Here is a 16,199-nt window from a genome sequence, read left to right on the forward strand (position 1 = left end):
ATTATATCAAAATTATATAACCTAAAAAAAAACTCTTAAAATTGAAAAATTCAATTTCTTTGATGATAAAGATTAAATTATAAAATATAATAGAAAATTAAATTATAAAATGTGATAGTACATTAAATTTCTAACTATTAGATATTGTTTGTATATGTCAAGCTTTTTGAAAAGTTATTTTTTGCTATAAAAGCCTCCTTCAGCTCTATTGCGATATAAGCATGGCCGTCCTCCTTTGCACTGTGGTTCACAATAAAGTTCCACAAGACGGTTCCCACTAAAATTTAATTTGCAGCTTTGCACCAAAAGAACTGCCATTGTTTTCCAAGGAGATGTTCTTGTGATCCATAGCCCTCGCCATTAGAGGAATACAACACTCAAAATAAAACACAAATATTACACATTGATTTTGTTGATCACAATGGTCAAATGACACTAAAGGTCAATTTCGATATCTGAGCTATTTAGGGTTATCAGTGTATCATCACGTTTGCATACGGCATTCCTTGCATGGAAACGAATCTGGACAGATAATATATGGACAGATGCTACTGGTTTTCCTTTTCGGGTTCTTTCGTGCTACATTATTTTCATTACATTACTTACAACTAACAAACCCAATACTTAGCTGACAGATCTATCCTTAGTGTTGAATATTTTAGGTGTAGAATAGTCTGTTTATTTGGCGATTAATGTTAGTTTTCAATTGTATGAGTGAGGCACGTGAACTGTTTGACAAAATGTCTTACAGAAATTAGGTTTGTATGCAATGCCACGAATGCATGATTTGTTCAAAATGGGTTTGTGTGGATTGCTACGAAAGCAGGCTATAGAAAAATGGATTTGTCAGAGATGTTTAAAAGAAAATTTCCAAGCAAGTACGATTGGCAGGTGAAGTGCCAAATTTCATAATGTTTGCCAGCTTCCTTCCTACGTGTGGCAATACGGTGATTAGAGCAGGACATCTATCAAAGAGCATAGGAATTTCATCGGAGGTTTTAGTTACAGCAAAATGAGTTAGCATAGACAAGCACACGAACTGTTTGACAAAATGCTTCAAAGAAAAATGATCTCAGAACATGATCAGTTTGTTGTCATAGGAAGTTATATGGTTTGCTGAGTTTGTTTTAGCAATGTTGAGGTTGTAAATTTTTTTTATTCATTCATCCTGAGCAACTTCCGTTCCAACCAAGTACATATTAGAGCAACTCTTGATCAGAGCTGCAGAAAATGCAAGTGATGCTCTGGAACTCTCTTTATCATTCCTACTTGGCATGTGAGTAAAATGATCTCAGAACATGATCAGTTTGTTGTCATAGGAAGTTATATGGTTTGCTGAGTTTTTTTAGCAATGTTGAGGTTGTAAATTTTTTTTATTCATTCATCCTGAGCAACTTGCGTTCCAACCAAGTACATATTAGAGCAACTCTTGATCAGAGCTGCAGAAAATGCAAGTGATGCTCTGGAACTCTCTTTATCATTCCTACTTGGCATGTGAGTTTTATTTCTGTATGCTTGCATCAACTAGAGATCTTTTATGTCGAAAATCTATTTTGATAGTTAATTTATATTATAGGAGGTTACCTGCAAATGAGGTAGCGAGTTAAGCTACTTAATCTTGGAGGAAATTTCATGATTAAGTCAGATTAAGCTGGAGTAGCATTGGGATGGGCAACCTCCTGAAAAGCTCAATGCTTCATCTCTGTGAGCATCATCAAGATGTAATGAGTTGTAGTGTAACATTCATTCTCATGAGAGATGTATTCTTGTGAACTATTACAAATGAAACATGAATCAATGAATTTAACTCAAAAACTACACATAATTTGACTTGCTGTTGTAAAAAAATGTCTCCTGCTTATTTATGTTATTTATGTTATGTTAGATGTTGAGCATATGGGTTTTGTTTACAGTAAAGCAATGAGTCAGATCTCACCATTGAGTTATTCTATAGTCATAGTGCTCGCACAAACTACGAATGCTAAACTCTGGAATGGAGATACTTTGAATCTGAGAATCTCAGGCTTTGTCGTTATGTGGAGTTGGAGCTTATTGTAGTTGTTTTCTAATTTACTGTGGCTGGTCTCTTGCAAGCATATCTATAGAACAGTTGATGAATATCCCTTCTGGTCGACAGAGGAATATCATGTTTATGTGATCGCAGTAATAATTTTACTGGGGAAGAAGCAGCGCACATCAACAGCATCAGCTTCATTCTAGAAAATAGAATTTCAATAAACCGAAGTTTCCTTGTATCTTATAGGATTTCAAAATTCAAGCAAGGCTATTTCTTACATTTAAACAAAGTCACCAGAAAATGTGCCTTCAAACGGGATCCGCAACCCTGAATTCAAGAATGCCGATTACTAAGAGGTAATACGAAGGACTATACATTGCTTATATGCCTTTCAATCATGCAACGGATATGGTTAGAAAATAAGATTGATGTGCTAGTAGAGATTATGGGAACCATAGCAAACTTAACTGGCCTCCCAAGTTTGATCTTCTTTTGAACGCTGAAGTTTGGGAGAGTTTGTCATTTAGAGATTCAAGCACATATGTTATTCAGAAGGGTATCATTTTCAGGGCAAAGTTCGACCCACCCATGTCTGCTTTGCTTGAAGTCAATAATAGCTATGGATTACCCATCATTTCTTCTTTGGAACTGCGGCCTTTCAATCAAAGCATTTTTTGGCCAGTCAACTAAGATTATACACTTTTTGAGGTTGGAGTTCAACAATTTTGGAGTTCAAGTACTTGACAGAGACAAATGGTAAGCTTTCCATACTATCCATAATCTCATGATTGAAATTTTCCGAAGGAAAACGGGTTCTCATAGACAAAGTTTTAGTTGAATAAACCAAATGGTGAGCAACATACTTCATAAGCACTGAAAATTTATAAAATTACTTTTGTAACTCGGACGGATTAATTTCTGGACTTATATTCAGATCGTTTTGAATCAATGGTATCTTCAATACTGTGCATTGTTTATTGACTAGAGTTTCTTACAAATGGCATCGTATATGATGTAATTCATAAATGTTCCTTAGAACAATAATTAATTTAAAAGACAGGTTTCTGATGGATTGTTTTCAATATTTATAATCATAATTGATTATAAATTAGAAATGTGCAATTTATATGTTCCTGCTTTGCACACCTTGTGCGTGCAGTTTTAAAATCAGCGTTGTTTTGTAAAACCTTATTAAATCAGATTTCAGAATGGGGTTAAGATTTGGTAAAGCAGAAGAATCAGTTTAGCACCAGCCGTATTTTTGCAAATTACTGAAAACATTAATACTAGATTTTTCCTTCAACCGAATACATAATCAATGAATCATTAGAGGAACCTCTCTAAATGGAAATGCCTATTTTATTCAGCTGAAGCATAAACACAATCACATTACAGCCATTGCTTGAAATGGACCACTTTGTTCAAAGATAATCCAAAAATTCATAAGCATGTTTACCATGTAAATGCAAGTCATGGCGGTCTACATGAAAATCTTAATCAAGAAAATTTCAAAATATTGAGAAGGAAAGTGTGTAGCCATAATCCTCGGCCATTTCATTCCTTCTCACATGTGCCCAGAAATTAATTCAATTTTAGAATATGCTTCTCTTAAATTGACGTACTCAAAGTGGCACTAATAGCAATGATCAAGACTTCATATTTAAAAGTATTTTGTTCTACACTAATAGAAGTTTTGGCAGAAATTATTTCAATTTCAATTTTGAAATATGCTCCTTTTAGATTAAGGTACTCACGGTGGCACCAGTAGCAATGATCAAGATTTTTCCCTTCTGTACTGATAAGAGTTTTGGCAGAAATCACTTCATGTACTTACAGTGGCACTAGGAACCATGATCCAAGACTTGTATTTGAAAGTTTTCCCTTATGTACTGATAAAAGTTTTGGCAGAAACCACTTCAATTTATAACATGCTTCTCTTAGATCGGAATATTCAGGGTGGCAACAGTAGCAATGATCAAGACTTCGTATTTGAAAGTTTTCCTTTCTGCACAAATGAGATTTTTGGTGGTGAGATCAGCTTTACCACCTTGGCACTAAGAATCAGTTCTACGCCTGTAGGCACAGAATTTACATATCAGCTATGTCATTGTAAAATCCTGATAATGCAATTATATAATTGATCTCGTGAATAGATGGTTCAAGTATATGATTGACCATATTGCATCTAAACATTAAACTGGTGCTCCGCGACACAGAAATTCTGTTACATTATATGTCTTGATGAATGCCCATACCCTGTTTGTCAAAACAGCCCTGCTATGCTACAGTCAGCTCTTGTTTTGTATAGCCATTTAATGACTTCTAGTAATAAACTAATGTTGTCATCTTTTCAAATAAGAGAAGATTACGGAACGGTCGTAGACAAATCCATGTAACTTTTCTTGTAATGCATTTGTTTTGACATATTTCAAAGAAAATTCATTAAAGATGCAAATCAATTTGACTTAAATAGCACGTCTAATTTGTGAATGAGGGAGGTATTCGATGCATTTAGTCCCCAAACTAACTTTTTCGCATGAATTAGCGCACCTAGTTTTATAACTACCAGGACTTCTTTCTCCGTCTGCACATGGTTTTGCTTCGTTTATTATATGAAATTTGTACGTTCGTTGTTTAATTTGGTAATATTATAGTAAAATTTTTGTAGATTATAATTCAGAATGTAAACCGAGAAGCAAAAAGGGTTTGAAGTTCAATTCCATACCGAACATTTCTTAAAATGGCCGCAAAGATTCGAGATCGGATCATGCAGGGCTCTCTGTCCGGTTCAGGCGATTCTAACGAATTTGATTTTGTGTAGATCGGAAACTTTTTGAAAGAAATTTGTAATATTTTTCCTGAAATTATAGTCGTAAAGGATTCTGAAGAACTGTACCAGGATTTTTTTAATACAAGCAGGCGAAATACATGAAAGTCCGCGCGATTCTCAAAAAGGTGCACCTCAATACATCTCTTTTTATTTTTTTATTTTTATTTTGAAGTCAGTCATTGCTTCGAGAGTTCAGTGAAAAGGAAAAAATCTTTACAGTTGCATAGAAGACTGAATAGTGAGAATTTTTTTTAATACAAGATTCGTTGGGCGTTTCAGAATTTTTGTGCCGAGGATAGGAAGCGTTGAACGCTCGGCCGTCGAGGAATACAGATGGCATAACAATGATGAAAGATTCTTTGCATGTTCGTTCGTTTTCGAGGCTTTCAACTTTCATCTGTTGAATTTGGGGATGACTCACCCGTTACAGTGTAGGTCGGACAGAAATTTTAGTATTGAAGATTCTTTGCATTTTCGTTCGTTTTCAAGGCTTTCAACTTTCCTCTGCTGAATTTGGGGATAACTCACCTGATTTGGTTCTGTTCAACACTACCAAAACGATTCCACCAGGTAAGTTAGAAATTTCATAACCTTGCATGCATTGATAAAGAATTTTATAATTGCTCAGCATCCAAGTTTTAAAAGGGCGGTGAAATATTCAAATACACCGTTACCCGAAAATATTCTATGAGCTACGCAGAGTTTAATTTGTGGATGTGCCAAGAGCATAGAGGAGGAGAAGCTAAGTAGAGAAAAATATGAGGTCATTTGTTGAAACCTACTTCAGTGTTGAATCCATTTGGGCACTGATCTGCCTGACAGCCTTATTATTATTTCTTCCTTTGGTTCTGCCGCCTCTTACTCCCCCTCCTCTTATACTGTTGCTCGTTCCTGTTATCATTCTTCTCGTGCTCCTCATAATGGCGGTGATGCCTGGTGATGTGTCTGACATGGTTGTGTGTTCCATCTGATAATCCCGCCTTCATTCAAATTAAATGTAAAGCTTCAAGATGATACAATAAAGGGTTTTGATAAATTGAACAAGATACTGGAGCAAAGATTGCAGGAAGAGGAGATTGACAGAACCTTTTGAGATGTTTAAAAGGCAATCTGATGCAAATTTTGATCATTAATCATATACCCAGACAATGGCCTCGGTACAGAAGATAGTTTTTGACAGCTCTCCAAGAGTACAAAGCATAGAGTTGGTAGGGATTATCTCTTTCATAGAATTTTGCATTCTGAAATCAAAGAAAAAGCCTACTAAACCCAGAAGAAAGATCAGAAGCAGAGCAACAAGAAGCTTCAAAAAAGATCACACCTCAACCACTTAAAACAAAGAAGGCAGATGACTACAGCAGAAATTAACTCAGGAAGAAGGAACTATATTTTTCCTATAAGAAGCCATGGGAACTTGGTCATGGATGCCTTGGCAAGGGCCAAATTCACTATATTGAAGTGATATATTATGATGATTCATATCTTGCAGAATCAAATTCCCAACAAATTCTGGAAAATTAGATAATTGAGCATGAGGCAACAGATTCTGGAGAAATAGATAGATCATTGAGCATGAAGCACAGAAAATTCTCTAGCAAAAGGAAGAAATGATTAAACTAGAGGTACAAAAAGTTATAAAGTAGCAGAAGGAATCAGCATTATAGGTTGAAGGTGTTGGAAATATAAATTTTATTTAATCACACTTCTGAAGTATCTGTTATATAAAGACAAGACCATGTAGAAACATAGTTTGTTCATATATTTTGTCTAATTAAAGGATTTTTGGTTTCGTAAGTTATACGTAGAGAAAATCTATTCAAAGCTTTTCAATTTTAGCAATTGATATCAAATCAAGATAGTATATTAATTGGAGATATCATTATTAAACTTAAAAGGTTTTGCAAATATCTTATTTATAACAAACTTTGTATGAAAATGAGCGATTAGTTTAAGGTTATAATGGGAGGAAATAAATTTATGATATTGATCGTGTACAAAGTTTTTTTTCTTTTGTTAGACTTCACTTCCATTGTCAATAGAACTACAACAAGACATCCCACATAGGTTCTTCTACAAGGAAAAAGTTCAGAAGAAATCATGCTAGGCATTGGCCTTAATAAGCTTGTCTATTCGTAGTATATTGATAGAAAATTTGTGGATATACCACACCAAACGAAGTTTAAGATGCAATCACCACAATCTTTGAGTATAAGAATGATGTGAGCAAAAACATTTCAAACTCAACTATACAAGTTAAGAAAGGATGGATTAGTAGTTAGGTAGCTCTCAAAGTTCATTGGTATTTTAAATTATCTCTTTAATGCATGTGAGACTATTGCTAATAAAGATCTCATCTCCATAACTCTTAATGGTTTGTCAAAGTCATTTGAGAATTCAAGACTACACTTACATTGAGTGGATAATTGGTAACCTTAAAGTTCAATGTTTTGGAGGGTCTATCATTGCAACATGAAGGAATGCTTAATTGAGATGATGAAGTTGAATCAACAAATACTTTTACCTCTTAAGTTCAAGGGCAAGAATCTTTAATGGGAAAGACATCCTATTACAGATAACAACAAACAAAGAAAAGGAAAAGTTTGTTTTATTGCAAACCCCTTGGTCATTTCAAGTGCTAATGCTTTAAGAAGAAGAAAGATATGACCAGGGTCAAATACCGAGGTATGATTGTTGGCTTTGACATTGAAGAAGAAGATGAAAGCTAAACTATTTATAGTATATGCTTCCAAATATGTTAAAAGAAATGATGTTTGGATCATCGATTCAAGTATTACTCATCACGTGATTAGTAATATCAACGGCTTGAGAAATATAACAAATCAAGAGATACTGCTACATTGGGAGATGATTCACAACTACATTTTGAAGAAGCTAGTATTGCTTCTTTCAATGTTCTAACAAAGGTAAAACTTGTATTAATAATATTTTATTTCATGATGGGAATGGGTAATTGTATTATGGGATAGTAGGTTGTGAGTGTGTGCAAAGCAAAAGGGTGAGATTGAATCTTGAAGGAGAGGAGCAAAGTCTCTACACATGGTGCTGGTAACCTGGTTTTCACCATGGTACTTGCCTAGGGTTTTATTCTAAGACTTAATAAAAATCTTATCTTAGCCAAATCATTACCAAAAACATGAAGGTTATGGGTAAGTGCACCAAGATAGTGAACAAAAAGGGGGGTATAAGTGACCACTTTTTTTTTCTTCTGAAAACAGGTAAACCTGAACTTCAAAGAGATATTTGAAGGTCATGCACACAAAACTAGGAGTTGATAAAAGAATAAAAATTGTAGTACTCTGAATCTAGTTTCTAAACTATGAATTTTTTTTTAAAATTGGATAAGATTAAGAGGGTCAAACCTTTCACGCATGAAAAACTATTCCTGATTTTTTTAAGAAAAACATAACATAGCTGTTTTCGTGCGTTACACAAAATATATAGTTAGATTTAGTATTTTGCAAAACCCTTTAATAGGATGATAGGTAAGAGTGAGATCTAGAAGTTGTGTATTTTTTTGTAATTTTGTGTTGAGTATTTTTCTTTTATGATTTTTTGAAGTGACCGCATCTTGAAAATTTGGTACCTATTTGTGCGTTGGGCATAACTTGCATCAAAATAATAAAAAATGCAAACTTTTTTTTTTAAAGTGTATAGAATCTAGTGTAGAACAATAATATGTAATTTATTTTGAATTTGATCAAGTATATCAAAAGTTATTAAAAAAAATGGTAGACATATGTCTGTGAGGACTGTTAAGGCACTGATAAAGAAAATTAAAGTTTACTATGCTAATGTTGTCCAAAAATAGAAAAAATTATATGGTCAGAAAAATGAGAAGATGTGTGAGATTATGGTGGTAAATTTAGAGATACACACTTGATCATTTGTAAACCTGATGACGACGAAGTCGAGAAATCACGTTGGACGATGAAAAACGTGTAAAGGGACAAAAATGGGGGGAAAATGGGCTTACAAGCCTTAGGGTCATTTTCCAACCCTCTTACCAAGCCAAAACCTGCATGGGTTTTGAAAAAAAAAGTACTATTCGCAGTTCTACATTACTCGTATGGGTTATGTAGAACTAAAACCATTATTTTGTGTTTCACAAAACCCATACAAGTTATGAAGACATAATAATGTATGCTTCTAAACTTAGCATTCACTACACATATGTATAGACATACATATATAATATGTGTTTATGTATGTATATATACATATATTTATATAGATATTTGTATATATGTTTGTATACATGCATGTCTCTCTCCTTTTCCTCTCTCTCTCGTCTTCCTTCCCCCATCACCGTCTCTGTCTATTCTGAGCCCTAATTATCCTCCTTGAGTTCTATCTCATCTCTCTCCCCCTCACACTTCTCTCACCCTTTTCTCCTTCTCGTTCTCTCTCTACCTCATGTCTCTCACCATCTCCTCCTCCTACTCTCTCTCCCTATCCCATTCTCTCTCTCTCTCTCTCTCTCTCTCTCTCTCTCTCTCTCTCATTATCCTATCCTATTCTCACCCTCTCCCCCTTCTCTCTCTTTCTCTCCCCCTCCCTCTCTTTCTCTCCCCCTCTCCCTCCCCCTCTCGTTATCTTCTCTCTCCCTCTCCCTCTCTCTCTCTCTCTCTCTCTCTCTCTCTCCCTCCCTCCTATTCTCTTTCTCCCCATCCCTCTCTTTATCATATTCTCCACATCTCCACTCTCCCTCTCCCTCTCTCCCAATCTCCTCTCTCTCTCTCTCTCTCTCTCTCTCTCTCTCTCTCTCTCTCTCTCTCTCTCTCTTTATCCTATTCTCCCCCATCTCCGCCCTCCCTCTCCCTCTCCCTCTCTCCCAATTTACCCTCTATCTCCCCCCTCTCTCTCCCTCCCCCTCTCCTTATCCTATTCTCTCTCTCTCCCCATCTCCTTTTCCCAATCTCCCTCCCTCCCCCTCTCCTTATCCCCTTCTCTCTTTGTCTCTAACTCTCTCCATCCCCCTCTCCTTATCTTATTCTATTCCTCTCTTCCTATCTCCTATTCTCTCTCTTACCCCCTCTCCCCCTACTCTCTCTCTCTCTCTCTCTCTCTCCCTCTCTCCCTCTCCTTTTCCAAATCTCTATCTCTCTCCCTCTCCCCATCTCCTTTTCCCAATCTCCCTCTTTCTCCCTCTCCCTCTCCCTCTCCCCTTTTCCTAATCTCCCTCTCTCTCCCTCTCCATCCATCCCCCTCTCCTTATCCTAGTCTCTCTCTCTCTCTCTCTCTCTCCCCCTTCTCTTAATCTTATTCTCACCCTCTCTCCCTTCTCTCTCTCTCTCTCTCTCTCTCTCTCTCTCTCTCTCTCTCTCTCTCTCTCTCTCCTTTTTCGAATCTCCCTCTCTCTCCCTCTCCCCCTCTCCTTTTCCCAATCTCCCTCCCTCCCCCTCTCCTTTTCCCCTTCTCTCTCTGTCTCTAACTCTCTCTCTATCCCCCTCTCTTTATCCTATTCTATTCCTCTCTTCCTATCTCCTATTCTTCCCCTACTCTCTCTCTCTCTCTCTCTCTCTCTCTCTCTCTCATTTTTCCAATCTCCCTCTCTCCCCCTCTCTCCCTCTCCATTTCCCAATCTCCCTCCCCTTCTCTGTCTGTCTCTAACTCTCTCTCCACCCCTCTCTCCTTATCCTATTCTATTCCTCTCTCTCTCTCTCTCTCTCTCTCTCTCTCTCTCTCTCTCTCTCTCTCTCTCTCTCTCTCTCTCATTTTTCCAATCTCCCTCTCTATCCCTCTCCCCTTCTCCATTTCACAATCTCCCTCCCCTTCTCTCTCTCCATCCCCCTCTCCTTATCCTATTTCCTACTCTCTCTCTCTCTCTCTCTCTCTCTCTCTCTCTCTCTCTCCATTCTCCAATCTCCCTCTCTCTCCTTCTCCCCCTCTCCTTATACTAGACAAATTGCATGCTTTTTCTCTTCGTGTATGCATTTTGTGTGGGATGAATGTGAATCAAAAGAGTGGGTTGACCAATGGTCTTGTAGTGCTTTGCAAACCTTAGATACATATCAACTTCCTAGAGCACTACAAATGAACCAAATTGAAGCATCAGTGGATTTTGACCATGTATCAGACATAGTTGAACCATGTAAAGGGTCGCAATTTTTTACTTGGGTAAAATCAATTTTAAGCTCAATTTATTAGTATTAACTTATGTTGATTTTGGTATTAACTTATATCCTTCTATTAAATGCAGGCCATGTATATGCAGTTATTGCAGATGAGAACAATTAAGAAGGAACACATTATTTTTTGTATCGTTGTATTGAGGCCAAAAATAAATTCTTCTACAGTGGTTGATGGAGAGGGTATTGAGTACCCAATAGGATCTGTTGTTGTGACAGGGACATGACTTAGAAGGTATTGTTGTTGTGTCGAATTGTATTGAGACCTCTTAAACTCATTTATTTATCACTCGTTGTATTGATTTTGGCATTAACTTATCCTTCTATAAAATGCAGGTACCCTATCAAAAATTCTAATGCCTGGTTGTTTGAGGACTTTGAGACACATAGACATATTCTTCATTACATAAACCTTCTTGTTGCAACAAATATTCATTTGATTAAATATCGTGGTAGACCTCTTAACAAGGATTTGTGGAAAGTTCGTGAATCTGACCACGGGGAAATACTTGCGACACTAAGGGTTAAAGCTGATCTAGAAGGTTCACTTGATTGATTTTGGGCCATCTAGAAGAATAATTTTACAATATGGTAGAATAATTTTAACAATTTTGTATATATCTTTTGCGAAATGTTGTAACTTCGCTTTTTTGGATGTGCTCTACATGAATATGAGATGTAATATGCATATGAGCTATAATGTGCATATGTAGATGCCAAATTTTGTATATAAAAACATCAATGAGTTGTAATGTGCATATCTAGATGCTAAATTTTGTATAAAAAAAAAACAATGAGTTGTAATGTGCATATCTAGATGCTAAATTTTGTATAAAAAAAGAGTTGTAATTTGCATATTTAGATGAAATTTTTGTAAATATAAACAGTAATGAGCTTGATCATTTATATTAGATGCCAAATTTTATATATAAAAGTGCCCATGGGGCTGATTTGCAAATTTTGAGAGCCCAAATTTGTACCATTTAATTATAAATTTGTACTATTTGATTATAAATAACTATGTCTAATCTTGACATATGTTAAATAAATTTCAAATGGGTATCTGAATATGTAATTTTTTTTCCAAGTGTTTTGGAAAAGTTTTGAGTTATTGTTGAATTACCCGATTTGAAGGGCTAGTAGGAACAAGCCTCCTAAGTGCAGTTTTGTGTATTGGGAAGTGAACCAATCGACTTGGGCATGTGAAACCTTGTGTCATGGTGTCATAGGTGTGTTAAACCCTTGAGTTATGTTTGGTTAAGTTGTTGAAGTTGAAAACCCCATTTGAGTGGTTGGGTGATGCCTTGAGAGTGCATTGAGACAAGGTGTGAAAGGGTGAGAAACCTAGTGTTGGATGATTGGAGTTTGATTCTCTTTAGTTCAATTGAGTATGATTAGAAGAAGGCACAAGGATCTACATCAATAAGTGCCACGGTTTTTGAATTACGCGATGTCAAAGTTTGACTATTTTTTCCACTTTGAGCGCTCAAGGGAAAGCATCGCTATGAGGTGGCTCAGAACGATCGGATGTCTTGGGGAGTGAGACAAGGGAACACCTAATGTAAACCCAACCATCCAGGCATGCTCGTGTAGATGGTTCATTCCCACGACAAGCAAAACAAAAGATGCACTATTTTGCCACCTTTCACTGACAGTTTTTGATGTGACAGAAAAAATCTCACCACAAGAAAATGGAATCGATTTGTTCGAAACTGAGAGAGGATTTTTAGACAACAACAACATGACCTCGTCGATTCAAATGACACATCAATAAGTGCCACGGTCTCTGAGTTACATGACGTCAAAGTTTGACCATTTTTCCACTTTGAGGGCTCAAGGGAAAACGTCGCTATGAGGTGGCTCAAAATGATCAGACGTCTTGGGGAGAGATACAAGGGCACACCTAGCGTAAAACTGGCCACCCAGACATGCTCGCACTGACGGTTCATTCCCACGACAAGAAGAACGAAGGATGCACTATTTTGCCACCTCTCACTGACGATTTTTGATGCGACCAAAAAAATATCACCACAAGAAAATGGAATCAAGTTGTCCAAAACAGAGAGAGGATTTTTAAGGGAGTGAAAACTCAACCCCATAGGTTTGAATAGATCATCCATAAGTACCACAGTCTCTGAGTTACACGACACCAAAGTTTGATTATTTTTTCCACTTTGAGCGCTCAAGGGAAAACATCGCTATGAGGTGGCTTGGAATGATTAGTCATCTTGGGGAGAGAGAAAAGGGCACACCTAGCATAAACTCGACCACCCAGACGCACTCGCGCTGACGGTTCATTCCCACGACGAGCAGAACGAAAGATGCACTATTTTGCCACCTCTCACTGACAGTTTTTATGCGACAGAAAAAAATCTCACCAGAAGAAAACGGAATTGAGTTGTCCAAAACCAAGAGAGGATTTTTTAGATAGCGACGACATAACCCTGTAGGTTTGAATGAATTGTCCATAAGTTCCACGGTCTCCGAGTTACATGACATCAAAGTTTAATTATTTTTTCCACTTTGAGCGCTCAAGGGAAAGCGTTGCTATGAGGTGGTTCAGAACGATCAGACATCTAAGGGAGAAAGACAAGGGCAAACCTAATGTAAACCTGGCCACCTAGATGTTCTTGTGGTGAAGGTTCTTTCCCACGATTAGCAGAACGAAAGATGCACTATTTTGCCACCTCTCATTGATGGTTTTTGATGCGACAGAAAAAATCTCACCATAAGAAAATGAAATCGAGTTGTCCAAAACCAAGAGAGGCATTTTTAGGAAGTGACAACAAGACCCCATAGGTTCAAATAGATCATCCATAAGTGCCATGGTCTCCAAGTTATGCAACGTCAAAGTTTTACCATTTTTTCCACTTTGAGCACTCAAGGGAAAGCATTGCTACAAGGTGGCTCAGAATGATTGGATGTCTTGGGGAGCGAGACAAGGGCACACCTACCATAAACCTGGCCACCCAGACACGCTCGTGTTAACGGTTCGTTCCCACGATGAGCAGAACGAAAGATGCACTATTTTGCCACCTCTCATTGACAGTTTTTGACGGTTTTTGATGAAAGAAGAGATAATTGGTTTGATTTGATGTTAAAATGATTGCTTCAACTCTTATTTTATAGGCAATTTGGATGAATAGGTGTGTCTCTTACCCTAAGTCCGACTTGTTATGGAATAAAATTTAAATGAAAACCTTACCTAAGCTGACTCATCCTTAGATAAATTTCAAATCTACTTTGTGTGCTCAAATCTTATCTTAATTGATTCTTGAAATGATGAACTTCACTCCATAATATCAAATCCCGAAGTTATCTTGTTTTCTCTCAACTCATGACATAATAAAACTTCGCTCTCCTTGTTCAATACATGAAAACTTCACTCCGAAGCATGAGTTTATAAAATAATAACTTCACTCCAATCTCTTCATGCACAAAGTTCACTCCTTGTCTCTAACACATGAAGTGAAAATTCCGTTCCTCCTTAGCAACCCTTGAAGTGAATGATTTCACTCCTCTTAGGTCAAACATGAAGTAAATAATTTCATTTGAAGCTTGCAGCCCTTAAAGTTATCAACTTCACTCATAAACATTGATTCATGAAGCAAGAAACTTCGCTCAACTCTTTTGATACTTGAATTATGCATTTTGCTCCTAGTTGCTTGAAGCCGAAGTTCACTCCTAAACTCTCACACTTGAAGTTCACTCCAAAATTGAAGTCATGAAGTAAAAAACTTTGAAATCCAAGACATACTCAGAGGTGAGGCAAATTATGAAAGAACTAAAGATTACTTCATTGCACATTCAAATGTTCAAACTCATGCAACTTACTTTCATCAATCCTCAAAAGGACTCAAAGAAAATTCACTCAATCAAAATACACAATATCATCATTATCAGTGTCGGTACTTGGGTACGTGGGTATACACAATATGAGCAATAGATAGTTTAAAAGTATATGCCATATGAGTTACATGTAATGAACAAATTGGATCACATTTCAAGACATATACATAATGAACAAGTTTGATCATATTTCATTAGCAAATAACTAAGTTTCAAGAATATCAAGTTTCATATATATCAAAATGAACAATAATCGTGTACATATCAAAAAATGGCATAGATGCCAACTCAATAATAGTTACAAAAATGTGGCATGTGACATGTCTGTCAAAGTTGATATATACATATACAAATGTTGAATATATAAAAAAATTGGTCCTTCAATGACCACAACTATAACTATATGTCTCTATTGGTATCTATGACTGTGGCGGATCATCAAAATCAAGCCTCTTCGAAGCAGTATATGGCTTTGCAGGTGGTTGCACAAGGACAATTCAAATGTTGAATCAGATACATTTTCTCAATATAACATCAAAATACCTAAATACTGAACTCTAAATTGTTTTAATTTGAAATGTTGATTACCTCATCTCTATCTTCTACAATTGGGTGAGGCTGAGGATCTATGGGATGTCCTGAAGGGGGTTGTAACTAGTAAAACAACATTAATACAAGTTAATAATATATATGTCAAATAACACATAATAACTAAAAATGAATAGACTAAAAAACTAAAGCATACTAGAGCCTCAGATGGATGTGCTATGGTCGTATGAGGCAAAGTCACAGATGAATCAGTTATGATCATTTCCTATATCCATGGTAAGTGATCCAAAAGGAGTTAACAAGAGGGTTTCAACTCCGTTGTGCACTTAGTGAAAAGGAGTTGATCTAAGATAACCATACCTTTTCCCTTTGTTGTGTTGGATCCCATATTATACGTGTAGGACTTCTAATGAAATGGAATGGTAGAACATCGGTAGGAATTTTGGAAGGGGGCTGCAATAGGTTAAAGATAATTATACAAGTTAATAACCCAAAGTTGTTGACAAACTAGATAGAACAAATATTTTTAACATATGTAGAACAAATGCACACTGAAGCCTCGTATAGTTCTCCTATAACCTTAGGAGGCCTAGTCGAATCTGATGCAGCTATTACCATTTCCTGTATGAAAAATGATAACATGATATAGACATATAAGGATTTAGTTATTTTGAACAAGCAAGAATGCAATCCAAAGTGAATATGAAGATATCACCTCTTCCCGCTGCTAAACCTCATCGACATCAGGTGCATTCATTAATTCCGTAAACCCCATATGTTTCTGTATATAGAACAAATAAATTAA

The 16,199-nt window shown here is 36.4% G+C and overlaps 1 long non-coding RNA gene across 3 annotated transcripts; it reads left to right on the top strand.

Moving 5' to 3' along the window:
* Window positions 1-210: 210 nt before the first annotated feature.
* LOC131066846 (uncharacterized) lies at window positions 211-11,708 on the top strand. 3 transcript variants are annotated; one of them, XR_009111735.2, is made up of 5 exons: window positions 211-441; window positions 4,698-4,972; window positions 5,127-5,417; window positions 11,068-11,231; window positions 11,333-11,708. It is a non-coding gene; the product is annotated as an uncharacterized LOC131066846 (long non-coding RNA). The 3 variants fall into 3 exon arrangements; XR_009111734.2 differs by lacking the exon at window positions 211-441 and having other exon boundaries at window positions 4,084-4,972; XR_009111736.2 differs by lacking the exon at window positions 211-441 and having other exon boundaries at window positions 4,084-4,972; window positions 11,083-11,231.
* Window positions 11,709-16,199: the final 4,491 nt, after the last annotated feature.

Source organism: Cryptomeria japonica, chromosome 8 (genome assembly GCF_030272615.1).
Source record: "Cryptomeria japonica chromosome 8, Sugi_1.0, whole genome shotgun sequence".
In the NCBI taxonomy this organism is placed as follows: domain Eukaryota; kingdom Viridiplantae; phylum Streptophyta; class Pinopsida; order Cupressales; family Cupressaceae; genus Cryptomeria; species Cryptomeria japonica.